Here is a 27,399-nt window from a genome sequence, read left to right as displayed (position 1 = left end):
TTGAACTGCAGTGACTTTTTGTATTTGTGGATGGAAACTGGCCAATTCTCAGCCCTCCTAGTAGATATCTAACTTATTCTTGAACTGAAACCAGCTGTTGCAGAGGTCTGTAGCCTCGCTACTTGCATACAAAGTTTCTGGTCATTTGGGTTATGGCATCATCCAATTTGTGTTTTGGTTTAGGTAGGTGGTTCCTGCCTGTCTCAGTGCTGAAGGTGTGAGTTCCTGATATTTATAACTTTGTATGTGCCATATGTGCCAAGATATCCACCAAAAGTATCTGGGCAGCTGCTGAGCAGATAGATGTTAGCAGCCACTCTTGGAAGCATTCTCATTTTTGCCCAGGACACTGATGCCCCAGTCTTGAAGAATGGATCATTAGAAGCTTTTGATGCTGCAGGCAGCATCTGTCAACTATTTGGTCTCTAAAAAGAGCAGGGATTATCTTCAGGTGGTGTGATTATGGGAAAACTGGTTCATAGATGTTGCTGTTCTTTGTTTATTATAGATTAAGCTGTCTTGTTTACTGTCAGAACCAAGACATTTATTTTAATCATAGATTGGGGAGTTATGACTTTCATACATGACTGAATAACTTACTGAGACCCATGCTGAGCAGGAATTCTATGCTCGGTAAGCCCTGTAACCAACCTGAATTTCAAAATAGTGAAAGGAAGGCTGAAATATTTCATTATACTGGCAAGAATGCAAGGGTGTCATCTCACTAAATGTGTGACCATATAGTCTGGTAAGGACAGCAAATAGAACTTTTGTTATATATATTTTTTTAATTCTAGGTAAGTAAAGATTTATTAAAAATAAAAATGTAATGAGAGTAAGTGTAACTTTAAGATATTAATAAAAGATTCTGAATATGTCTACCTAATCTCACTGCTGGTTTTTCCCATTGATATGGGGATATGAGCTAGAACAGGAGTCCAAAACAAAGATACTGCTTTGCTGCCGAGATTTCAGTGTGGATGTTCTGAGTAACATTCAAGAGTGCAGCAAGTTCAGAAATTGTTTGAGCTATGTGAGATCCCCATTACTGGGTATTTCATGGCCTGCTAGGTAGGGAGTATGACATTGTGATTTCTTAGAAGGCTGAATCTGGGTTACAGCTGAATACTCACATGCATATACAAATACATAGGGAGGCTTCAGCCAGAATAGACAAGTATGTGGAACAATGTATCACTGCAAGTAAAGCTATGATGAAACAATGTGTTCTAGAAAGTTAAGCATGTGCCTCTTCTAATGGAGATCACTACCTACTAAAACTAACACATCTTGAGCTGGAAGCATGAAGTTCAAAGCAGGCTTGTGGCACTGCAGAAATGTTGAAATTGCGTGGTCTCAAGTTGCACCAGGGTAAGTTTAGGTTGGATAACAGGAAACACTTCTTTACAGAAAGAGTTCTTAAGTGCTGGAAGAGGCTCCCCAGGGAGGTGGTTGAGTCTCCATCCCTGGATGTGTTTAAGAACTGTTTGATTGTGGTGCTCAGGGACATGGTTTAGTGGAGGGTTGTATGAATCACAGAATTATCAAGGTTGGAAAAGACCTAGATCATCTAGTCCAACCATTACCAATACTTCCAGGCTAAATCATATTCCTCAGCACCACATCCAAGCGTTTCTTGAACGCTCCCATGGTCGGTGACTCCACCACCTCCCTGGGCAGTGCATTCCAAGGTTGTAGTTGGACTTGATGATCTTAAGGTCTTTTCCAACCCAAGTGATCCAATGAAAGAGACGTTTGGAAGTCACTTGCCCCAACTCCACATTCAGAACTGGAGCAGATTATTCTATGTTATGCCCAGCTGCATTTTCAACTATTGTCCAAGGATGGGGGCTCCTAAACCTCTCTGGCCATTCTGTGTTTGAACACTTGCATACTAAGAAGATATTTTTTTCTCATATTTAGATGTAATTTCCTGAGTTTTGGGTTGTGCCCACTGTCTCTTTTTAAGCCAATGAATAAAATGGAGAAGGATATGGCTCTGTCTTGAATTGCTCCAATCCATTATCTCATTAAGAAGATCCCCTAACTTGATTTTCAGTTTATGGAGAAATCCATGAATCTTGCTTTGCTTTTTCTGCATGGATGAGGGTAATATCAGTTTTGTTCCCTCATGAAGAGGGATGCAAATGGTATTCATGAATTCAATGCTGGTGCAATGAATGTGGGAGTTCTACTGTCATATACATTGTGATTGTACTTCATGTATACAAAGTTCACCTCTAGAAAACTCTAAATAACAGTAATAAAATCAATAATAACTTTCCCAACTTTTTAAGACTTTGTTTTTGAACAATTTGGGGTTTTTTCTGCTTGCATCATGAGTTAACTTGTATTGTCACATCACTCTGAGGGCAGAGTTTTGCATGAGATCTCTGTGAGAACAAAGAGCCAAAAGTTCAATGTCCTGAATCTTTCCTGAAAGCTCTGGCTCAGGATCCTGGTCTGCTCTCTGAGGGGAATTCACAGCTGTTTCTGTGATCCATCTGACAGAGCAATAACTGGATCTCAAACAACTGCCTTCTTTAAAACTTATGGGGACTGTCTGCACATCCTGATGCTTTAAGTGAATGTTTTGTTGCCTCACCTGATCTACTTGATAGGACAGTGCAGGTTGACTTTCTGAAGCGTGTTTGTCAAAATATTCTTAGGGTAAAATACAATGACCTGGAGCTGCTTCTTTCTTTCCTTGGCCTGAGCATGTTAAGTATTTGGGCTTCAGGAATGAACACCTCAGACCACTAAATCCTTCTACATATTCAGAAAGTGTTTCCTTCCTTTAATAATTGGTGCCTGAGAAAACAACTGTCAGAGCAAGGAAAGAGTGTCTTTTTGCTCTGTTGCATGTTCCTTTGTCTCTAAGACCTCCTGAATCCTTTCTGTGTGCCCATATTATCCTAAGAGTCTGATGCATCTCCAAAAGTTCTAGAGATGTGAATCTCCTTTCAACTCTAGAAAATGTCAGCACATTGATCTTTGTTAAAGTAACACTTGCTCTTCCAAAGGATGGCCTCAAGAAGGCTGTCATTTATTTATTTTTGTTTATTTACAGCAGGGAGGATCATCAAAGGGAAGTTGCAACTCTTCTTATCCATCCAGAATTTGTTTTTGTTGGAACATGAAATATGCAAGTGATGTTGTTCCAGCATCAAAGCCAGGGGTAGAGAGATCATTTCTCAGAGGGAATCTCTTACATAATCTTCTGCTGCAGTTGGGGTAGCAAGAAGTTAATTCTCTGTTTATTAGAGAGATGCAGCAGTGGGAACTGTGACTGGGGGGGATATTAGCAAGGAGCTGGGGGGAGCTTTGCAGGGCTGGGTGAGGTAGAAAAGCATGGATGAAAATTTCTTTTGGCAGGAGGCTTTTACAACTGAATGGGTTAATCTGCTTTTCCAGATCAGAACTGAGCAGGACAGAAAACATGTCGAGAACATATGACAAACTTCCTGGTTACTAGCTCAGCTCAGTTGTGACAGTAGAACACATTGTGCGAAGCTTGAAAGGGCTGTGATATACAGGACATTAGATACTATTGGGTGCAGTTGCTAGTCATGGCAACTTGAAAGCTGTAGAGTTGCTTTGTGTCTTTCTGACTCCATTAGATCAGACTAAATTATGTCCAGCTGGCAGAATATCCGATTCCCACATATGACTCTGAAATAGTTTAAATATGTGGGGTGAAGGCTGGGGTGTTGGATTTATCTTAATCCCTGGCTATTTGTGCAAGTGTTGTCTGTACTTCGAGTGTTTCCTGGAAGTAACTGTTTTAAACTCAACTTCTTACTCAGCCTGCCTCACCTGTTAGTTTGTATCTAAAGCAGCTGAAGTGTTAGGGGAAGCGGGGAGTTCCAGCCTAGGGAGCTGTGCCCCTGGCAAAAAAAACTGGTGGTGGTGTGTCATCAGAGCTCTCACAAGCTCTGAAAGGCAGCAGAAAGCAGTTTGTCTCCTCAATGGAAAGCTGAGCTGACGGAAAAAGCAGAAGGCATCTTCTATAAGACCAGTGTCACTGTGGCTAGTGAAGCAGATGTTTGTACTCTGCTACAGTCTTGATTTTTTGGCATCGCCATTTATTTTTCACGGGTTGGATTGAGAGAGTCTCTTTCCTCACCTCTCCACATCATGGTGCTCAATCTATGTTAAACTGTGCCCATAAAACCTGGCTGCAGGCACTTCACCTAGCCCTGGGCCCAATTTCCATCTGCTTGTTGTGAGAGGCCCATCTGTCACGTTGTGGGAGAAGAGAGGGATAGACCATTTTAGTGCTTTCTGCTTTTTTTCTGCTAAGGTAGGTTTAAAGGTGGGAACCCTCTCTGCCATCTAGTGGAGACTCGCTATCCTCTTCTTGACAGTTTACTTTTCCTGAAGAATTGCATTCATTTTGACTAGAAAGTGGAAATGTTATTTCTAATTCAAAATATATGTAAGAAACTAGTTGTACATAGGGTCTACATCAAGAATATTTCCACAGATTATTCAGTGGATGATTTTACTTGAATAGAAGTTGATGACAAGGGAAGTGAGCTATCAGGTACCAGGAGACCATTCACTACAGTGATGTTCGTCTTCATATTTGCTTGATGTTGCTTGGTTTCTCTTTTAGAAGAAAGTGTCACTGTAGCTCTCTGAATAGGGACCAGGAGAATACTATTAATTGAATTCCCTGTGTTTTCATTCATTTCTGAACTTCACTTTGAAGTGATTGTATTACAGTTGTGGTTGCTTTGGTTGCAGAAAACTGAAACTATGACAGGTGTGAAGCTAGAGAGGAAACTTCTAATGGGAAAAATCAGCATTAAAGGTTTCTAACCTCGCCACCAAGAGTTTGCTAGGAAAAAAGATAAGAGATGTGGATACTGAAGTGAGCTAAGGACATGGTGGAAGTATCAGTGATTCTCTTGTCAGATGAGAACTAAGAAATATGCCACTCTGACTTTCTAGTCCTCCATTTAAAAGAAAAATACACTGTATTTTTTGGGGAAAAATAAGTAGGTTTATCCTGATTCTGTCACCAAGATGAAGTTTATCTTTGTGCTTTTCTGTTTCTTCTCACAAAATGAGGATAAGGCCAGTGGGCAGTTTCTTTGTGAGTTCTAAGTGTAAGCTAATTCAGCTGTGCTCCACTCTGATGCTAAATGCCAAGTGTGATGCAGCACTAACAAGTTGCTGGCTGAATGATGATGAGATTTAGGACCTTGTGAATGTCACAAGTAGTGACGTTTGTGATTTAACACAAATTAATGTGATTTATTCTGTTTCCTCCCGATTTTTCCCATGGGAGAAAATCAGGTGGTTACATCTGCTGAGGTACAAACTACAAAGCTGATTCTAGAGAAAAACTGGCCTGTAATCTCCTGGTGGAAGAATAAACAAACAAAATTCAAGTCATTTTTGAAGGTGCTTTTGTGGAATGATTCTAGAATGCCTGATTTTGAACTTGTTTTATTTAAACAATATGCTGAACTTTAAAAGTACTTGATTGACTTAAGCTTTGTTTTGTCCTTATAGTTCTTTGTTGGGCTTTTTGGTAAACAACTAACTCAAGACACATTCATATACACTGTAGACAATTCAATTTGAAGCCTTACCCTAATTATGGTAGGTCTCTTTTTGGTTGGCTCTCCTTTGAACTACAGATTGCAGCGATTGATGCTGCTCACATAGTCCAGCCTAATAGCTCTGTTCTTCCCAGAAGCATCAGATCTCCTGGGTGAGTATTATAGAAGCTCCTCTGTGAGTGAGTGTATTCTAGAGGTATTTGTGAATGGGGGAGGTAGAAATAAGCATCAGAATATAATATAGGCAAAGAGAGGAAAAGTTTGTGCTGAGCTCACATTAGAAAGTCTCTCAGAAATGGCTAACATTGAGTGTCTAGTAATGCTGTTGAATCCATTAACACTGATAAATTAACATCAGAGTCTGCGAAATCTGTAAAAACTACCAGCAAATACCAGTATCAGTGTTACATGACTCATACTATGTCTGAGATTGTGGTGGCTGTTATCTGCAGATAGGCACTACAGGCATATATACTATATATATATATATATATATATATATGCACACACCAGTGTAAACAAGGGCACCCTTGAAGCTCCTTCTCAGCACCTTCCTAGCAGCCAGCAGTTATCAGTACAAACCTCTGCTTGTGGCTCAGCAGTTAGACCTGGCCTCCCAGCTGTCACTGCAGCCTGGTAACTTAGTGCGTTGGTAGGCACATGAATGAACTATGTGAATGTACTGTGTAGTTATCTGCTATCAAAAGTTACGGTTTAATTCTATTAATATCAATTTCATTAAGAAAAGGTTTTCTTGTAAATATAGATGATATCTCCCTTCCTCCAGTCCCCTGTGAGGGAAAGGAAGAAAAAAATCAATATATACACAAATAATCCACATGCACAATGAAAGCCACTTGAGGTCACTTGAGTGTTTTGTGGCAGCTCAAAAAGCCAGAACCAGCCTGGAGGTCAGGAAAGTTGTGTTGGGACGTGGTGCATTGGTACGTTGTGTTTTGTCTCTGTCTGTAGTTCTGTTATGTTCCTTAGATAGTAAGCTGGGGAGGTTAGCATTGAATTAAACAAACTGCATTTTGAGAAAAAACATGCCATTTATTAGCATGTTTATTCCTACATTTATTACTGTAGGAAGCAATTAAGTATTAAGCATTTATTGATACCTGACCTATGCAGGTAAAGAGCTCTGCATTTTCAGACTTAATTTTAATTGACAATACAGAAAATTAGTACTTGGAAATTTGATAACTGGATAATGAAACTTTGAAGATTGGAAGCAAGTATGAGGTACATGAGGACAAAGTTTCATGTGAAAGAAGGAAAGGTATCGACTGATGAAAATAATGTTGGAACATGTAGGGGAATAGATTATAAGACCTAGGCCCAAGTTTGCTACACTTTAGTACCATCAGACACCATTGTGTGGAGATGCTATTCTATGACTCTTGCATGTAACCAAAGATAGGAAAATGTTTAATTAATGCTTATGAAGAAAATCTCTTCACTCTCTGGCTAACAAAAATGAAACTTAAAGGTATAAATTTTTTGTACAAGAAAAGCTGAAAATACTGGGAAAATAGAAAACAAGCTTTTGTTCTATTTCGAAAAGTGAAACTTTTACTCATCAAAGGATGATGTTTTATAGAAATGGAAGACTGTTATGTAAATTTGTATTTGTCAGAGCTGCAAAATGGAGAGTAAGTACCAGCTATTCTGGCAGTGCTGTACAAAGCTTTGATTCTAAAAGGCCGAATTCTGTAAAGCACATCAGTGCACGAGAGACACGCTGGCTGGAAGATAAACTTAAGACTTCTATTAGCTGAAAAGGCAGTTTGTTCAAAGAGGTGTTCATCCTGCTGGGAATATCTATTTTACCCTAGGCATGCTTTTACTGTGTTCTTCACACAGGGCATAGTTTTAGCAGTCCCCTGAAAAAAATTAAATTTGCATGAAATGTGAAATAAGGCAGTGTCTTACAATGACAGTCAAATGGCTTTTGGGAGATCACAGAGCAGCTTTTAATATTCAAGTGCTGTGAATGTGTATCTACAAAAAAAAAAAAAAAAGGCGGTGAAATCATTAGTCCTAAATTTTAATGGAAAAAGTAGAACTGATAGTCCTCCAAACCTTTACAGCAAGATTTTTGTTGACTTTGAGGCAAGGATTTTGCTCAATAGCAAAAGTAGTAACTGATTCAAACCTTATGGTTATTGTTTGTCTTGCTGAAAGGTGATCTAGCAAAGAAGAACACAGCTGTACAATTATCAGGATGATGCTTATGAAGAGTCATTTTTTGGGTTACCCTGAAATTTCAAAGAAAAAATGTGATTTTTTTTAGCTAAAGGTTTAGTATTCATTTAATATTCATTTCAATTCTAGTAGTGTAAATGCAAACACTTTACTATTATTGGAATTATTACTGTTTTACAAAACCGTGTGAGACAGAGGAAAAGCTTGTTTTCCTGTGATCTGTTTGTCTTATTCTCTTCACCCTCATGTGATTACGTACTTAATATCAGACATCAAAACAATGTTACTTTCTTCCCATTGCTCACCAGCTGGAATCTGCTTTAAAAATGGAATCCAGCCTTCAAGTCAAAGCCCTCCACTGATAAAATGTGAACATAATTTGAGGGTCCCCCAACCTGATGATCTATTGGAGACTGAGTGGAGATGAAACTTGCAGTGCTATGGGTGTTCTACAATGAGGAAATGCTTCCCTGGCTGAATAATTCCTGTGTTTGTCATCTCAGAGGGCCATTCATACAGGGCAGGGGAGAGATGGTGGCTTCTTTTTATTTATTTTAAAAAGGCAGGTCCACAGCTTAAAGGAAGCTCTAGGACAGTAACAGGTTGTATTATCTTTTCTGATGGCTATTGTTGATCCTTCTCCTGACCCTCTTTCTCTCTGAATGAAACTTAACAAGTACACACATTCAGGAGAAAACCTTACATATGTGAGTTAGTCATCACAGAAGGCAAACATGGGGAGGAAGGAGAGAGAACTGTTGAAACAGAAAACATAGACTTGGTCTCTTCCCTTTATTCTGGCCCAAGCGTCATACTTGGAGAAGTGTTTTTTCCAATCTTCTCTTACAAATCAGATTCATATATAAGTATGCTTAAGACTATGTTTCCCCAAGATAAACTGGACTACTGGTGCTATGAATGTACTGGTGATTCAAAAAACCTTCAGCTGGTGAGGCTTGGCCTGCTTGTACTGAAGGAAGACATTATTCCAGTTGTATCTCAGGTTCCCCCGTATTTTTCTGGCATGCTTTGAGGCTGAAGGACAAGTCCATGATGAACAACAGAGAGTGGGCATTTGGTGAATGATGACTTTGAATTTCTCTGCTGTTAAGCATGTCTCTAAAGAGAGGAAATAGCAACAGAGGATGCTGGCAAGTGGTAAGGTGAAGTTTGGGTAGGTTGATAGGGCCCTTCCAAGTCTTGTACCTGTCTGAGTTAAATGACACCTAACCTTGGTCAGGCCTGGAAGGACACTTTTTGTTCAAAAAAAGAAAAAATGTACACGGTGATAAGACCATTTCCTTTCTCACAGCGTCTCCTTTAATGTCAGGCCTGAAATATGAAGTCATTAGGGGATATTAAAACAGTGCTGACAAACTAATTAACAAAAGACATTACGCCGGATGGGCTCAATTTATCCTTTTTAATGGTTCTTATAAATGGGTGCCGCCAATTAAAATTAATAAAGATTTACCAGCGATTGCCCAGCATACACTGTTAAGGAGCTCCACTGAAGGTCGCCTTAAAGTCAGCCTTGTCAAAGCTGCAAGTTCAGCTCTCAGTACTGAGCCTCGCTGAGCTACTCTCAGTTATGTTTTCCCAGGCACTTTCTCCTTTGTATTTGGCTGAAGTTTATATCTCTCTAAAAACCCATCCATCTATTGACTTTATTAAAAAATATTCCTCCTACTCACCCTATGCTGTAAGATTTGTCATAGTTTCACAAAGGAGAATCTCAGCAGTAAGTAGTATGAGAATTCTGTTGTTTGTAAATCTGTCTGTTATGATGAAAATCTTGACATAAACCTTTCTTTTTAAACTGATCTGTTTTCTTACTGTCAAATTAATGTACAACAGTGTCCCTGATTAGGGGCACAGTACCAGCAATTAAGAATGCCCTGTGTGATGGTAGTTTTGTTCAGCCTACGCCAGACAGAATGCCACCAGGCTGTGCTCTTCTAGCTGCCGGTGCTCCACACAGTCTGTTTGAAGATTCATCCTTATATTTGCATGACAGTGAGTCATGTATTCATGTTGAAAGAGTTTCAGCCAGTTATGTTGGTGATTAGGCAAGTAAAATACGAATTAGGATTTTGTGGGAAACCACATCAGAAAGCCACAACCAGGGCAATGTGACCCTGCTGGATTATCTGAGGGAACTTTAGGGAAATCTGAGAGATTACAACTGTGAGACTGTCAAGAAAGTTGAAGTTTCATGTAGCTTCCTACTTGCCTTTCTTTCACCACCCCATGAACCTCACTTTTGGGTATGCTTAAGCATGTTTAGGAGATCTCTACAGTATGCTTCAGGACAGAACATGTCCTTCTGGTGGTGCAGGTGAATTGCTTGCACAGGTGCTCCTGGGGCTGGCCATACCTCTTCACCAGATGCTCACTGGTTCAGGCCATAATCTTATGGTTCCCACACACCTGTAAATAAGTCTTTGGTTAAGTCCAGGTCTTAGTTTGTCCTGTTATGTTTAGTGTCACAGGATTACAAGTTGCTTATTGTCCCATAGTAACATCTTGGCACAGATGTTTTTGGCAGGTGTCTTCATTGTTGTAAATCTCCTTAAACAGCTTCTTCTGTGTCAGCCTGTTGGGTAGTAGAAAAGTGAATGTGAATGATTTTGTACTGTTTATGAATATTGCTCTTTTGTTGACTTCCTTTTATTTTTGTTAAGGTAGCCACAGGTCTTTAGGTTTCTGTTGCCTAGTAATGGTATTTAGTACAAAGATTATTTATTTCAAAGTTGTTGGTTTTTTTTTTTCCTCTTCATTTCCTTATTTATAATGCAAATGTGAGAGTAAAAGCTTTAGTGTTTTCCTGTAAGCTGTTCTGTGTTTGCTATTCAGGTTTCATGTGATTCTGGACAAAACAAACTGATGAAAGGGAAATGCTCTTTTAGTTAACAAAATATCCAACTAATGCCAAGGCAAGAGATGTGTTTTGCAAGTTGAGGCTTTTCTTACCTTATCTTCTAACTGCCCTCCTAGAAGGAAGATCTGCTTACATGAGACTTTGTGTTTTTTCTCATATTGAACTACTCTGCTCTCCCCAGTTTCCAGTTGCTTTGCAGGTCTGTTTGATGGATCCCAATTAAAGTAGCCAGGAAGATGAACAGGAAGACAGCAGATAAGAACCAAAAGTGAAAAACATTGGAGCCCTGAAATCTCAGATTTAAGTAGCCAGGCAAAAAAGAAAAAATCCAAATGTGAGAGTTTTCACTTTCTCATGAAGCTTACTTCATAAAACAAAATCATGTAGAGATGCTGCTCTGGCTTACTGTGCTGACTTGTGCAACTGTGAGTTATTTATTTTCCAAATGCTTCTATTAACGGAAGCTATTTTTAAGTTCTTGAGTGTACTACTGAGATTTAAAAATCTGAGTGTAACTGATCCTACTATGTGCAGTGGCTGCCCATTAGATCTACTCAGGATGGATTAAAATGGAGTATCAGGGTGTATGTGCCACAACCCAGTTCCAGCCTACTAAGCTTTGCAGCTTCCTCAAGCAAGCCAGCATGGAGGGATCACCAGCTTTTGCCTCCTCTCATGATGTACAGTACATTAATCGTACCCTCCCTAATTCCTGCTTCAAGATAAATCTCTTTCGCTCCCATTATTTGGCTAATTGCTGTGGATTATATAGCAGTCGGGTGCTCTTTGGCAGGGAAAGATTAATGGAGGACATTTCCTTTGTTTTGATTTCATTTGCTAATTGCTGTGTGGAGAGATGGTATGTTAATACATCCTCTCTCCCTGCTAGATAGCAGAGTTTTGTTTAGCATGTGCTGGGAAAGGAATAGTTTGCCAGGAATCCTAGATGTTTCTTTGCCTTTGTTTTGCTCTGCACTTTTGTGAGAAGGGAGGTTTTCAGACAATAAAATGGTTTTATCATTGGGTAGTTGGATTACCCCTATGTTTATGTGCTTCTGTATGTTTCCATGTATTATAGGTGCACAGAGCAATGAATAAAAAAATAATTTGCATTTTTCATCTGTTTATTGGGATATTTTATCCCTTTGTACTTCTGTCACACCCTTGGTAGAAGGCTGGAGTTCTACTGAAAATTCCTGGTCTTTTAACTGAGTGGGTATGTCACTGTTCTGGACACTGGTTAAGATGAAGTGTCAGAGCTAGGGAGGAGTCCTGAACAAGAATCCTTGTTCTTCCATTGAACTTGATGGGAGCTGAGTGCTGTTCTTAGCCTTGTTGTTTTTATTATGTAATTTTAAAAATAATTGTCATCAAACATGCGCTTCTGTGAAATTTGGGTAGGCACAGGAGTCTGAGGGAAGTGACCAGATAATTGAGCCATTGACATTTGTTAGCCAGAAATGTGTCCAAGCCAGTCACTGGAGACTAAAAATTGCCACCATCTGTTGCCTGTTCTCTTCCTTTGTGAAACACCTTGGATGTCAGTCTTCCCTGCTGAGACAGATGTTCCCATTGCACATCTACAGTCAGGGATTTGTACTAATTGCTTCTTTCCACTGACAGATCCACCCATAGCCATGAAAAAAGTCCACCTTCCTGCCAGCAGAAATGCCTTAGAACAAAGATTATATTGGCATAACTTTTGAAAGGCATATTTGGGGGACCATGTCCAGTACATTCTGTAATTTAATTGCTCTGTGAAGAAACGAAACTCCTCAGTTTCCAGTTATTAGCTTGACAGATTTTACTAGAACAAAATTCTGTTGGTAACCGCAGCAATTAATCTGGGACCCAGGCATGAAGTTTCTATCATGGAAGGTTGCCAGTCTTTCTACTGATAAGTCTGTCAGTCCACCCTCCCAGAAAGTCTGGTGAAGATGAACAGTGTGTCTGTCTTCACATTAAGAACAATCAAGCCAACTCTGGACATTGACAGGAATAGCTGGGCTAAGCTGTTTATGATTCTGGTATCTTACAGCAGAGTGGGGGGCAAGGGTTAGTAGTCTTTGAATTGATGAACTCTATTATAAAATCCCCATGGAAGCCTTGTGGTTTCCACTGTGTGGGTGTACAGACACAAGCATGCTTGCCTGATTGACTGTTAATTTTTTTTTCTATTGCTATGAAAACGCTTTTTGAAGTAGGTACTGACCCTACTGTGAGGGAGAAGACCCATCATCAACCAAGTCATGTGAAATGATTCCGAAACACTTAATGTATTTTGCAATTCATAGTACTTATTATCCATGGCTGTCAAAGCACTTTCAAGAAAGGTTAATGTTGTGAGACATCTTTAACGTGGAGGCTAGTGGCTTGCATGGAATAAGCTCTCTGAATCACAGGGTGAGATGTTGTACTGGGCAAGGTGACTGAGGAAAATCAAAGTTTGTCAGGAAAAAGAGAAAGCAAGATCCTTACAACAACCTATAAATGCAAGGAGGACTCATTGCTTCCAGCAAGGTTTTGGAGCTTTGTCTCAAGGGTCATAGCTCCTAATTTGTCTTAAACCCTGGTTACCGCTCCTTGACATGGCAACTTCAACTAAACTGTTGCAAGGCTAGATGGGGAGGATTGTTCCATTTGAGGGTGCAATAACATCAAAAGAAATCCAGAACCATCTCAAATGCATCTGGAAGCTGGCAGGGTCTCTTTTTTGGTGTTGTGAACAGAATGTTGCTGTCATGAGGCCAAAGCTATCCAGTTTAGAAGTATCTGTTTCTGCTTTGAAAAAAGTCATAAGTTAACATTGTTATTACTGCGATGTGCTACTTAGATTAAGTGACCTTCATCATGCATGTGAAGTCTGCAGTGAGACTGTAAATCTTTAGTGAGGATAAAGGCAACTGGCAACATGGGCTTGCATACATTGATCATTTAGAAAGCACTTCTTGATGAAATGTCATTAGTAGCGGATTTGTCAGGAGAGTAGAAACAACTTTTGTGGTCTAAACAACCAAAAGGGATCACAGGTCCAGTCCCTGTAAGCTTCTGAACTTGAAGTCTATGTAGATGGAAAGGGGCTAGGACACTCAGTCACATGTCTCTGCTACTTTGCTAGCTGTTGTTTCTGCTAGCAATAACTGAATCTTCAGGGTGACCTTCCTGATCTCCTAATCTTTTAATTAGTGGGAACTGATAACAGTGAGGTGACCTCCACAGACAGGGCAATGGTAATGATATTGAATTCCAAGCAGAGTGAAGACTCTTACTCTATTTTAGAACTGAATACTGTTGGTTAGCAAATTTTCTGTACTGCAGTGTTGTTCGGGGTGTGGTACTTCTCCTCTCAAAATAAATGAAGTGGAGGAAATCTAGTATTGAAACACTTTTTATATTAACACACTTAGTACAGGAACAGAAGTATAACCACCTGCACATGCACCCACTACACAACCATTACATTTCTCCCATAAGTGAGGAGGAAAAAAAACTATCTGCAGTGGTAGAAGGATGGTGTTGGCATGATCCTTCAGGCTCTTGGCAAAGTCTGTTAACTCTACTGGATGTTTGGACTTCATTTAACTACCTTCCTGATTCCTTGCTTAAATCTGCTTGTTCATTGTATGCGGAGATAACTCCCAGCAGTTGCTGAGATGTTGCTGGCACCCAAGCTTATGCCTTCGGTCAGGCTGTTGTTGGTCCTTCTGATTTCCAGATAGTCAGAAGATGTTTACACAGTTTGCATTATGTTGTTTTTCTTGTGTTCTCTCTTGAGCTTTTGTCTTCTTTCCAAGAGTCTATTCACTGTCACATGCTTACATTCAGAGGTGCCAGTCGACCTGAGGCTGAGAGTTCCCTTCATTTCATGTCTGACGTGTGTGTGTGTGTGTGGTTCCTCCAGTGTTGCTTCCTGCCTACTTCCAGCACAGAAGTACTGAGCACTTTTCATAGGAAGTAAAGTCCACTATTTTTGAAGGCCAGAAGTGGAGAATATATGGAAAGCTCTTGTGTGTATTATAGCACTATGCCTTTTAAGGAGGTTTGTTGTCAAGCAGGAAGAAAACAGACAACATGGTGGTGAGTTTTTCATGATGGATTATAAAGGATGCTGGGATATCTTGGCATCCTGAAAAGGCTCCATGGAGCTGCTGTTCCTATCAGTGATCTCTGTGTCTTAAACATTTTTCAAGCAGTGCTACCTGCTTTTTCCCAGAAAAGCAAGCTGACTCCTCATTCTTCCTTCTATTGGCTTATATACACACAGTCATGCGGAAATGTGCATGTGTTATTCCCTTGATTTACATTCTCCTGTAGGGAAGGTGAAATTACAAAGATGAGCTATGACACCGTGATTCCAGTAACAGCAAAACCACTGAAAGGACCCCATCCTGAAGGCTGTTACACTTATTATGTAATTGATTTGGTTCCCATATAAAAATGATGTCACAATTTTAAAAGCACTTGAAGATCCTTCCAGACCTGTAAAAAAAAAAAAAATATATATATATATATATATAAACACAAAATTATCAATGGAGAATGTGATGCCCAACTGTGCAAAGCCCAAGTTATTAACAGAGCCTGACTGTGAGAAATGATTTAGAACACAACAGTTCAACTTGAGATTCCCAAGGAGAATAAGAAAAACAGTCTCATAATTCCCTAGAGTCACAGAAGGAATGCCATTAAAAAATTATCTTCATTGCAAAATGAAATTTAAAATGCAGAATACAACCAGGCTGTGTCCTTAACAGAGGCCAGACAGGTCACAGTCATTGATTTTTATTTTTCTTCATGGAATGTTGCTGTCTGAGAATACTGTCATGTCCCAGGTTGAATTCTGAAACAGAGTTTGCAAATGCATTTAATCAATCTGTAATTATTGATTTAGTTTCAGAAAGGGAAGTGTGGTCAGTGAAATGACAGAGAAACTGTGCTTTTTCCTTCTCCTCCCTGGGCTTGAACAAAGACTGTGCCTAGTCCAGGATTATTGCCTGACTGTCCCAGGCAAATTTTTAGCAGTGGTTCTCTTGTTTGATTCCTGCACTGTAGTAAAGGACAAAAGTGATTTCTTATTTCTTGTTGTCATACATGTTCTGTTCAATTACTTGAACACTCAGGGAGAAAATTCTTCCAGTATGGCAGCTGGCAGGTGCCTGAAATGGAGTCCAGCCAGAACTACTGCACCAAGAGTGCACCTGTTCTTTCTTGGAAACATTAAATGCATATCAATCAGAAGAACACATGCTAAGGACAGCCTATAAAATGTTGGAAGATCTGACCACAGCTGAAGGTTTCTAAGCTTGCAGCAAATCCAACTGTATCATGTAAAGTCAGTTCTTGAACTCCCAACTTGCTATAACTGACAAACTTCTCTTGGGTAGATGCACCTCTTCCAACTTGTACAACAGGACAAATCCTGCTGTTCTTAAACTGCCAACTGTTCTTAAGCTATCTCTGGGTACCTTCCTTGAGAGATCCATGTTTCTACAATCAATTGAATTACTTTGATTTTGGCAAACCAGATTATGTGGATAGGGAAACATTAGCAGTGCCACTGTGAGTGGAAGTACTAATTGATTTGGAAATCAATTTGGAAATCAGGAGAATACTACAGACCTGTAGAAGTAAAACTGGTTGGGTCATTCAGCCCTAGATTGGAGTATATGAAGGAGCACAAAATGTCTGACAAATCTGCTCACAGACTGTAACCTTAAAGCTAAGAAAAAAACTGCTGAAATGTGTAAAAAGATAGTACTTGTAAACATACAGAACTGTGGGAAAGAGCTGAAGGAAAGTAAATACTCTTTTACTTATGAGGGTTGAAAGGGAAAGAAACAAATGTATCCCATTCTTGGAATCAAAGAGATTGGACAAAGCATACAGAAGAGAAAAACTTAATGACCACTGTGAGAGTTGACTTCAGATGAGTCAGAGGAGAGCTTCCAGCAATCACGCTCCTAATACAATTAATATTGAAGTAGCAGTATTAATTGTTAATTAAATTCATTTTAAATTGTAATTCAGAGCAGTATGCTTTGAAAGTAATGCCTTTTATTTTGATATGTTGGCCCAGAATGTCAGAGGCAGCTGTTGGTGGTGTGGCAATAGAAGCTGAACCTTCCCACCAGTATCCAGTTATGTGCTTTGCCATGTGACAGATGGCAGCAGAGGGACAGTCTGACAGAATTGCATCTGATGTAGGAGTGTGGATGAGGCAAAGATATGTAATTCCACACACAACCCCCAAAATGGCACCCATTGATGTTCATTGGCATTTTCTGAATGTTTGTGGAGACCCAACAGTGGATGTGAGCACAGTGAGGTGATGGGGGATGTCTTTCATGGTGCTGTTACTGCTGCTGAAACACAAGTCTCATTCCAGCTGATCATGTACAGCTGTTGCACCATTAAATGAATAGTCTCAAACAGTTCATCCGTGTGAACTGGCTGATGGTGGTGACTCTGAAGAATAGTGGTTTTGTAGCTGAGAATTTGCTCCACCCGGTAGCATTACTGTGCTCTTTGTGTCTGTTATAGTTTCCATGGATATAAATAGGAGGCATTGCCTTCAGAGCAACCTATTTAGTCTCAAGTGTCTAGTGTTTATATGTAGATATTATAGACATACAGGTCCCTAGTTGGAAAATGTTTGCAGTAAAGCTAGATGGCTGTATACAAAGTGTTTGTTATCCATATGGCAGTCATCTACAAACTGTTTTGACTGTACATCCCTATCAGTAAAAAAAATTGAGCATGCTCTCACTGATGCCTTGGCTCTTTGGTCTGAATCTGCTGGTCTCTGAAGATATTGCTTGATTTTTCTGAGCTGATGTGTGTTTATTGTTCCTGCCTTTTTCAGCTGGAGTGAATTCCAGGATGGATTCCATTTCTGCTAGAAATATTGTGAGCCTGTCAGAAACCAGTACAACTAATCACTTCGTTGTCATGAACTCAAAGAATGGCATAAAGTCCAGTATGTCTGAGGAAGACATACTGTATGCTATTGTTTCCCTAGCACACTGATGCTCTTGTCTTAAGACTGTCCTGAGGAGAGATTTCTATTGCTTTTAGTACTGACAAGGTACATGCCATTACACAGGGCAGTGTTGTGTGCTTCATCTTAAAGTGTACAGGCAGCAGGCCCTAAAGCAGGTAGTGGGACTTTTCTGCCTTTTCAATAGGTTCCAAATTGATTTTCTTTTGTCTGAAGACACACTAGGGTATTAGATGAGTAAACCAGTAAGATTGATGCCTTCAGACAAAATCTTACTTTCAGTGCTACTACTTGAATTGATTTTCAACATCCCCTGCATTCCTTCAAGCTGATGTTTGTTAGGAAGTCTTTTCCCAGTTGTTGAAGTCAGTGGTGAAAGAAAATTAATTTCTAATAACAGCTTGGACACAAAAAATAGGAACCATTATTTGTAAGTAGTATTTCCACCTGGTTGTAGATGGTATTGAACCTTTCATTAGAGCATTATCTTCAATCTAAAATATTAAATCCTGACCATAGCTAAAATAGCTGCACTCAGCCTATTGGCTGGTAAAGATTTGGGCTCTGAAATTTGTGGAAGCTGGAAGTTTAGGGTTTTTTCACCCTGTTCAACTCTTACAAATACACAATTATAGTTTTTGAGCATGGTTTGAAAAATGCTGTACCTCTTTTTTTTCTTAAATTAATCTCATTGTTTCAAGTTGTGTGAGAGCATTTTTTCATGTTTAGCACTGACGTTATTTCCTTTTAAATGTCAGCTGTTTGAAAACTGCCTTTGGATTTCAAGGAATCCTTTCTAGTTGCAGCAGATCAGGCTGCCAGGTAGGAGAGGCTGCTTCTCCTACATGTTTGGGTGCAGAGATGAGAGGCCAAGAAGTATTTCCTTGTCTCGTGTACATGCTGGAGATCAGGAAGAATGGTGGTGCTTAGTAGGGTTTCTCAATTGCCTGGAATAAGGAGAGGAAGATTTTGGTATTTGCTTTACTAGTTATGCTCCAGTTTTTCTAAGGAGGAGTTTAAGTCAAAGGAAAATCCATTACAAATCAAGAATTTTCTCACTGTTGAGCACTGTGTAAATCCAGGAAGATTAGTGTAACCCATCAGACTTGTTAGCTCGTCCTTTGGATTAACAAATTCTCTGAAATCCAATTTATTTGTCCCATTTTATTTTCATTACAGGAGTTTGCAGATCAAAGACTAAAATGATAAGCAGGAAATGTTATTTTTAATCTGTCTTAATCTTGTCATACAAGGTTATGTTTTAAATTGGTTAGGAAATATTAAATTGGTGATCACTGTGTCCATATCTTTGCAAATACACGCAGCAGCTGTGTTAAGTGTGTCTGGGCTGGGTGCCCTTGAGAGTATCTATTGCCGGTGCCTTTTGACCAGGGGCTCTTTGAATTGTGTCAACTAATGCCTGGAGTAGCTTCCAGTCAGCTATTCTCAGTCAGCAAAGTTTGTAAGTCCATGCTGTTTTCCCTTATTTTTCCCAACATCCTTTTAAAGAAGCTCTGTCTGAAGTCAGCCCGGTGGTTGTGGTGATGAATAAAAGTCCTCTATTCACAGAAGCTCGCTCGCTGCCTCCTGCCTGCCCCTCCGTTGCTCTGCTGGGGGAGGACTCTTTGGGCCGGCCAAAGCTTCCTTCACCCTTATTGGCAAGGCAGAGCTGTTGAAATATTTTCTCGTAAATAACGAGTCTAAATAACGAGAAAGTATTGCTATGCTTACTTTCAGCTGTGTTTTGAAACAGCAAATTTTCTGACCTCTATTTCTGTTCTTGGAGAGAAACGTGAGGCCGTAGTTTCTCCGAAGCAACTCGGAGAGGGTCCGCAGCAGCGGGCTGCTTTAATTTACGAGGCGTGGGGCCAGAAGAGTTCGCCTCGGCTGCCAAGGGAAGCCGAGTCCTGCTGTTTGGGACTGCGGCCACTGAGGGGCACCAAAGCTTCACGTTCTGGTCGGTCTGCAGCTCCTCCGAGGAGAGAGGAGGGAACTGCGGTTGGCTTGATGGGAGGGCTTGGAGGTGGTGGAAATGAACACCAGGGGTTGGGGGCTTGTCACCTCCTCAGAGGCTGGTTCCGTGCCTGCTCGGTTGCAGCCATTGCTCTCAGAAGCTTCATGTCCCAGCCGCTGAGCCCAGGCTGCTGGGAGCTTGCTGCAGCCTTGCCCTTGTCTTTGCATACCTCCAAGGGTGTATGGAGGAGATAAGCAGAATAAAATAGTGGGTCTGCCGTGCAAGTTCCTCGTGCCACCATGCCACATGCTACTTGGTTGTACTGCCTTCTGTCACCATCATATAGAGCCTCTTTGACCCTGTGTGCTCTCTGGCTTCTCAGGTCTGAGCTGTTCTGCTGTTCTTGATGGCGTCAGGAGGGAACCAAGGAAAAAAATGCTTTCCTGGGTGCTAGTGGTGAACATAAAAAATGGCTGATGTGTTTGTGAGACAGGCATGGGACTTGTGGTTGTTTTGTGAAATGAAGAGCTTGTATGTGTAGGTGCTTACAGGGGAGTGAGTTGCTAACTCAGGCAAGATTGTGAATGATTCTCATTGTAAATGTGGCCCTACCTCCTCCTCTTTTTTTTTTTTTTTTTTTTAAATCTCACTGGGAGGTTATACAGTGACAGGTGAACATGAGAATTCTCAGTATCTGACTGCAGCAAAGTATTACTTTTTAAACAGAGATATTGAATTCCTCTACCTCTTGAGGAAAATCCTGAATGCTGTAGAACTGGGAAGGGCAATCTGTGACTTCAGGCTTCCTACAGGTGCTATCTGATGTCACCAGTTTTTGTAGTTTTGAAACTTCCCTGCAATAAAGAGGTCCAGGAATATGGTGAGAAGTGAGAGTGCAGGTTTGTGTTCAGGGGATGAATATGGCAGCAAAGTCTTTGGCTGCCTCATGAGCAGAGCACAAATATTCTGTAGTCCTGTAGTAATGTTTTCAGAGCGCTACTAAGTGCTTACGTGCAGTTTTAAATGTCCCACTGTCTTATGTTAAGTCCGGAACTGTCTGATGAGAACCCCATTGCATAGAATTGGGCTGCATAATGTTGCAAGGTCATACTGGGTCATCAGCTCTTGTTTGCAGACATAAAACCTGAATGACTTTACAAAGCTGAAATTCCTCAATAGTTCTCTGGTATTGTGAATATTTCCTTTACTTTTTTATTTTTTTAATGTAAATTGATTAAATCTCATATGAGCAGAGTGTTCTCTGTTTGTAGATCACCTGTTTAACGCATGGTGGAAACAGGTTTCCAAATCTGTCAATGCTAAGCAAAAATCTCACAGTTCTGTGCAGTTCAACCTTTGCAGAACCTGACATGTACAAAATACTTTTTAGTGTATATATGAGAAGGACAGCATGCTTTTGTATCATGTGAGGACTCAGAAGCCCTTTTAGACCATTAGTTACCACAAGGGAGTGTTAACCTTCAAAATGAGATAATACTTTAAAATGAGTGAGTCAAAGGCTTTACTAAATATCCAAATTACTGACACTAGCTTTTTTTTTTTTTTTTTTCATTCAGAGAATTTTTTTTACTATTACAAGGGATGTGAGATCATGTAGAGAAGATTCACTTTGAATATAGAATGGAAGTTGGATAAGAGTTATTTCCTATTAGTACTGTTTGGTGGTACCTTTGAGAGTGGCTACATCCCTGCACATCTCTCCTACACTTCTCCCCTTCCATTCCCAACCATGCCATGGCTGCATCTTGCTTTTGTGTGCCAGAAGGAAAAAGTAATGAGAGCAATGGAAAACTTAGTAGGAAAGTCAGCTGCTAAAGAAAAGTAATATAATTAACATCAGTTAATACAACTCTATGAAAGCTAGGACTTGTCAAATGAACTTGATCTTAAGAATGTAATCTTAAACAAATAGATTGTTAAAGGCTATTGTCTAAATGTAATGTATTTTCATAAAGCATTTGACTTAGTACAGAATGATAGTCTGGCTAAAAAATTAGTATTACACAATGTCACTGCAGTGTCTGTTAAATGGATTAAGAACTAGTTACCTAAGAGAGCTCAAAGGGATCGTTGTGGGAAGTATCACTGAATGAGAGTACCCAGGGGATTCAGCAAGAACTGACATCAAGATCAGCATTACTCAACAGGTTTTTCAATGATTGGGAAGTAACTAAGCCACATCTGAGTTTCACATTTTTGTAGTGTTACAAGGCTGATAGGATGATAAATAATTATGAAAACTTCATGTGAAGTCATTAGTATCATGAGGAATGTCTAATTCTAGCAGTCATATACAAAGTAATACTGCTGGGGGCAAATACTACATCTTGCAGTCTTCCATTTTGTAGCAGTGCACTAAGAATAGGCTATTGCATTCCTTGGAGTTGACTGCAAGGACAGGAAATGGAGTGACTCTTAACCTACTTCAACATACTTCTAGTAGCATACAGCATAAAAGGAGGTAGCAAATCTGAAGAGAAACAGAGCAGAAACACCAAGATGGCTTGGAATGGTAACTTGGAATGAGCAAGTAGAACTTGGTATTTTCAGTTTTTCAAGAACATTGAGAGGCGACTTTCTTAGTGTAGACATACCTTCTTGAAGAAGAAATACCACATATGCTTTTTTAACACCATGATCAGAGGATCTTTCAAAGTAATAGGAACTAACGCCTAGGTGGTAGAGCAGTTTATATTAAAACTTCCAAGTGCAGTTTATATTAAAAATAAGGCATCTTTTCTTCAGTAGTAAGAATGATTAATTATTGGAAAGGCTAGTAAGGATGTTGTGTCCATCCAGTGACTTAATGAAAGATTCATTTTAACTCATTACTGTTGTGCTCAAAGTGTAATTCTGTGGTAGGAACAAGGTGTCTTTGCCCTTGAATGTATCTCTATGAAGTGAATAACATGCTGAAGAGATTCCTATTGACTTTGTCCTTGAGTCTTATTAAGCTTGTACACAGCCCAGCAGCGTCCCTCTATGCTGATATTAAAAAAAAAGTTGGGTGGCTAAGTGATGCCTTGTGTTGCATATTACTTGTGACTTCTAGCTGTGAGAAGAAGCCTTCTGTTAACAGCTAAGGCTTTATTTCCGGTTTGCCTTCTTTAGTCAGCTTGCCAACTCTATCTTAAAACTCATTTTTCTGACCCTGCAGCTTATGCCAAGAGTTCTGAAGAATGCAGTTCCCGTCTATAGGGTTGTAAGGAGGATCCGGGGGAAACACAGTCATGTCTGCCTGAACTCTGTGCCAGGAAAGGTTATGGAGCAGATCATCTTGAGTGAGAGCACATGGCATATGCAGGACAGTGTGGGGATCAGGCCCAGCCAGTATGGGTTCATGAAAGGCATATCCTGCTTTACCAAGCTAAAATTCTGTGACTGAGTTACCTTCCTGGTGGAGGTCTTTACAGTAAGGTATCCTATTAGAAGATTTCAGGTGACTAAGAAAAATCCTTTTGCAACCAAAGCAACTGTTTGAACAACCAGATTCATAAGCTTGTATGTGGCCCTCATCAAAGAACCGCAGCACTATCCTGTCCTTCATATTACAGACATGTATTTATGTCCCTTACTCTGTTCTGTTTTCCCAGTGAATTTGAATTCACAGAGCTAAGGCCATAGTTGATCCTATTGTATTTACTAGTGCTACTTTCCTGGCAGTAACCCTATATTCCCACAGTGGTTATCACTGGGGTCAGTGATCCTTGCAACCACTTTGTGCCCTTTACCCCTGCCTTCATTCTACTGTAATGGCCCCACCACTGATTTAATAGCATTAATGCTTTAAGCCTTTACCAAATCATTCTACTTCCATTGGCCCTCCTCTTTCATCTTAATTTGGCTGGAAGAAATGGCAGCCCTTTCTTGCTGCTTGCTAATGAACCTAGAGCACACAGGAAGAATGGCCTCATAGAGACTTCTATAAGCTCAGTTCAGACCAGTACCTGACTAGAGCAACTTTAAATTTGGCTATGATAATAATGTGTCTGTGGCAAAAATCAAAGTCTACTATGGTCTTTCTGAATGAATACTTATCCTTGGATATGTTCATTTTCTGAAATCTGCTGAATTATTTTGTGATTCATACCTTTTTTGTTGTTGTTGTTGTTCCACATGTGATTAAACCAGGGCTCTGGGAAGCCTTTTCAGAGGGAAAGAAGTATCTCTGGCTCATTGGGTAGCCAGAATTCTTCTATGGGATACTGCAAATATTTACAGGGATGGAATTTATCTGGGATCTTCCACAGACTAGAGCTGTAGCAGATATAGGACTGAATCTTTGCCAGAAGTGCACTTATTAATTCACAGAGTGAGAGAGTTCCAACAGGAGAGACTGTTCCCAGAAGAAATTACACCAATCAAGACATTTAGCATTGCTGGGGGAGAGCCAAGTTTAAGTCTTTGGTCTAGAAAAATAGACTGGAAACTTTAACCTAAATCTCTAACATCCGTGTAGGTCTCCTTCTACATGCAGGCTTCTGTATTGCCTGCTGCAAATTAGGAAGCCTTTCCTAGCAAAAGTATTGCCAGTACGGTGTGGTGCTGCAAAACATTTCCATTTCAACAAAGGGAGTATTCACCAACAAAGTTGGTTATGCCAGGGAGGGAGGGGAAAAAATCCATGAGTGATTATATGGATAAGGTGCTGACAAGAAGGCAAAGAAGGAGATGTTAGGGAGATAACTAGCTAGTTGCCAAGGCTTGTGACAGCTGCTTAAGTTGTGCTTCTGTTCTGAATTCTTACAGGTGTCTTCCATACTTAGCTTCAGTGTGTGGCAAATGCAGGTAGCTTACTTATGGTTGTGGAGGGAATTGGAAGGTTTGCATTATTCTCTCTTGAATGCTAGTGTGTTCTTACAAAAGGCCATACACCCTTCTTTTGGCTATTTCCTTTCAGTGTGGAGGGAGATTGTTGATTGATGTGTGGTGCTGAGAAGCACACCTGGGGGTATTGCAGGATTTTGCTGAGGTTCCTGAGTACCTGCTTTGTGCTCCTGGTGGGTCTTGCAAAGCCGGAATTTCTACAGGTGATGTAGACCTTTCTGTGGCTTTTTCACCATCCACATAATGGTTCATCATGAATGTTTCCACTGTACGCTCCTCTCTTTCTGGTTGAGGAAACAGAAGCAATATAGTTGGAATTCCAGAATGTAGACAAGATGTTTAGACTGGCATCTGTTTGCAGCTTCTCTTTCTAAAAGGAGCAATAACACACTAATGCATTTTATTCTCAGAGGCATTAGAATCTATGTCATGCTTGATTTTAAAAACTTCTATTCTCATGCTGTGTCCATCACCCAAGAATGAGGCAACAACTTTGACCTGTGGTCTGGCTATCAGATGCCAACTATGGTACTTAAATCCTTCTGACCAGAAGACTGTCCTCATTAGACGGCTATACTGTAACCTCCTTGAGTTTAATTGATATGTACTTAAAAATGTGAGAAATAGTGCTCAACCAAGAATGGCCCTAGGACACTTCTTTTGGCAAAGCAAATTATGGCAATGAATAGCGTTTTTTTTCTGTTATGAGTTAGTGTGTCTATACTTTTTGACTATGTGTCCATTAAGCTAGGCATTGGCTACTGAAATGAAGTAGCACTTTTTTGCTGTATTTGTGCTGCCTTTCAAGGGTGTTGAGAAAGTGGTAATTATCTGCTGAGACATGAGCAATCAGATCAATTCTCTGCAGGTGGGTGTTTCAAAACGTTGCTTATTTGTTCACTACTACAACTGGAAGATGCTTTCTGTCTGGTGATGCCAGTTGTACTAAACTCTCTGGTAGTTCCTGATCATTCATCTGAACATGGATTGCCTCTTATTATCAGGACTCTGTTCCCTGCAGACAACTTCATTATCCTGTTCTCTTTCAGCCCTTCCTCAACTTCCAAGTATTTAAGCCAGAGCTTATCAGATCTCAGGTTTCCAGCTTAGAGAAAAGATGAAACTTTAGGAGTGGTGTATCTAAATCAACGAAGCAAGATAGGAGTTCATGGAGTTGGCCTGAGATCACAGAGTCAGTATCAGAGATGGAGCATTGCAACTGCAGAATTTTGCTCAGGCTGTGTGCTTCCAGTGTAGAAACTATAATCCTCTCAGTCTTGTCTCCATGGGGTAGTGTTGACAGCACTAGCAAATGGCTGAGCTCCCAGCAGTTTGCTAGTGGGGGCCTTTAGGTAGGTAAAATCTGTATTGTCTAACCTTCTGGAAGCTAACTGCAAGCTGAAAGATCTGATGATCTCATTGTTAGCTATGTTATGTCCCACCATGATAGGGCTTAAAATATGGTCTTAACACACCTGATCCTCAGAAGTACTACCAAGCATTTGAGCAACATCATTCCTTGTACACATGGATTTTTTTTTCTCTCTCTCACATGGATCTTGATTATCTTCTCTCATTCTTGATTCTCACTGTTGACTGTCACATATCACTTCAAGAGCTAACCCCATCACTGACTGCAGCTATTCGTTATCAACCCCTTTGCCTGTACCACTTCCATTTGTAATTTAAACACCCTAATTTAATAGGTTTGTCTCATTATTTTGATTAATCATATTAACTTGTATTAATTAAGAGATGGATTTAGGTAATGACAGAGGTTAATGGAGTCAGTTTTTACTTTCCCCGGTTTTTCAGGGGAGGGGGGACATAGGGGTAGGAACAGAAAATAAAAGGAGGGTAAGAGGAGGAAAAGAAAGAGAAACTGTTGGGGGGGAAATCTCAGTTAGCAATCAGAAATTCCCTGCTAATTGAATGTCTGATTTTATTAATGATGAAATTTATAAAGGTCCTTAAGAAAAGAAAAGAATTTAGCCAGTTCAGCAGTTAAGTGTGAATATTAACTAACTCTGAGATAAAAGGTAAAATATCCATTTTCTTTTCTTTTCTCTACTTCTTTAAATAAAAAGCTCTCTTTGACACTTCATCCCATTAGAGCTTTAGCTTCCTTTGCCATCCATTTCTAAATGGCTGGAGACTGTGCAGAGAAACTAATGTCCTGGATGGTTTAAGAAATGCTGACCTTGGAGGGCAGGAAGTTAATACATGGATCATCATAGTGCTTATTTTCCTTGATGTTTGCTTTCTGATGATGCTTTGATAAGTGAAAGAAGGATTCCAGCTCTGCCCTATGCTCTGTGTCTGCTCTATCATACTTGTTTCCCTGAGGCTCAAATAAACCGAACTGCAAACTGTGTTAGATTCAGGTTGAACCTTGTGTTGGTGCTGTGGGCTGCATTTCCATCTCAACAAAGCATGGTGAATCCTTTGCTCATTGAGGTTCCTCCATGACAGGGTCTCATGATAATCACTCCTGGGCATGCCAATTAGCAACTGCTCCTTATTTGGCTCTTTTTACTTACTTGTACCAGTACTATATAAGCATAAATGCCATCTGAGAAAGGGAACTCTTTATAACTCCATTGCCCTCATGCAAATGACAGCAAAAGGGCAAGTCAATGGAAAGCTCTTTTATCCTCTGCTCCTTGGCGTTTCAACTGTCCTGTGTGAATGAATATTTGAGTAGAAGAATATTTTGTAGCTGAAGCTGGTTGATTGTGAGTTGCCGGGTAGGTGTGCAAGACCTCAGAGTAAGCACTTAGTTTTTCTTCTTTCTAGAAAAGAAGAGTTTAGTGATAATGGTAACATCCCTGTATACAAAATAAAGTGAGATAACCATACAGAAAGAAAAACAGGTGTTCAAACCTGATTTTAACAAATGTAGGAGAGTTTATATAAACTATTTTGAATCTAAATCAAA

At 40.0% G+C, this 27,399-nt stretch overlaps 1 long non-coding RNA gene across 1 annotated transcript in view; it reads left to right on the top strand.

Annotated features, from left to right (window-relative positions):
• Positions 1-27,399, top strand: part of LOC107315106 — a 107,840-nt gene that overhangs the window by 3,469 nt on the left and 76,972 nt on the right. The window lies entirely within an intron of this gene.

This window comes from Coturnix japonica, chromosome 5 (assembly GCF_001577835.2).
Source record: "Coturnix japonica isolate 7356 chromosome 5, Coturnix japonica 2.1, whole genome shotgun sequence".
NCBI classification, from domain to species: Eukaryota; Metazoa; Chordata; class Aves; order Galliformes; family Phasianidae; genus Coturnix; species Coturnix japonica.
The sequence above is the reverse complement of the archived record's forward strand: the minus strand, read 5'-3'. Positions and strand labels throughout refer to the sequence as shown.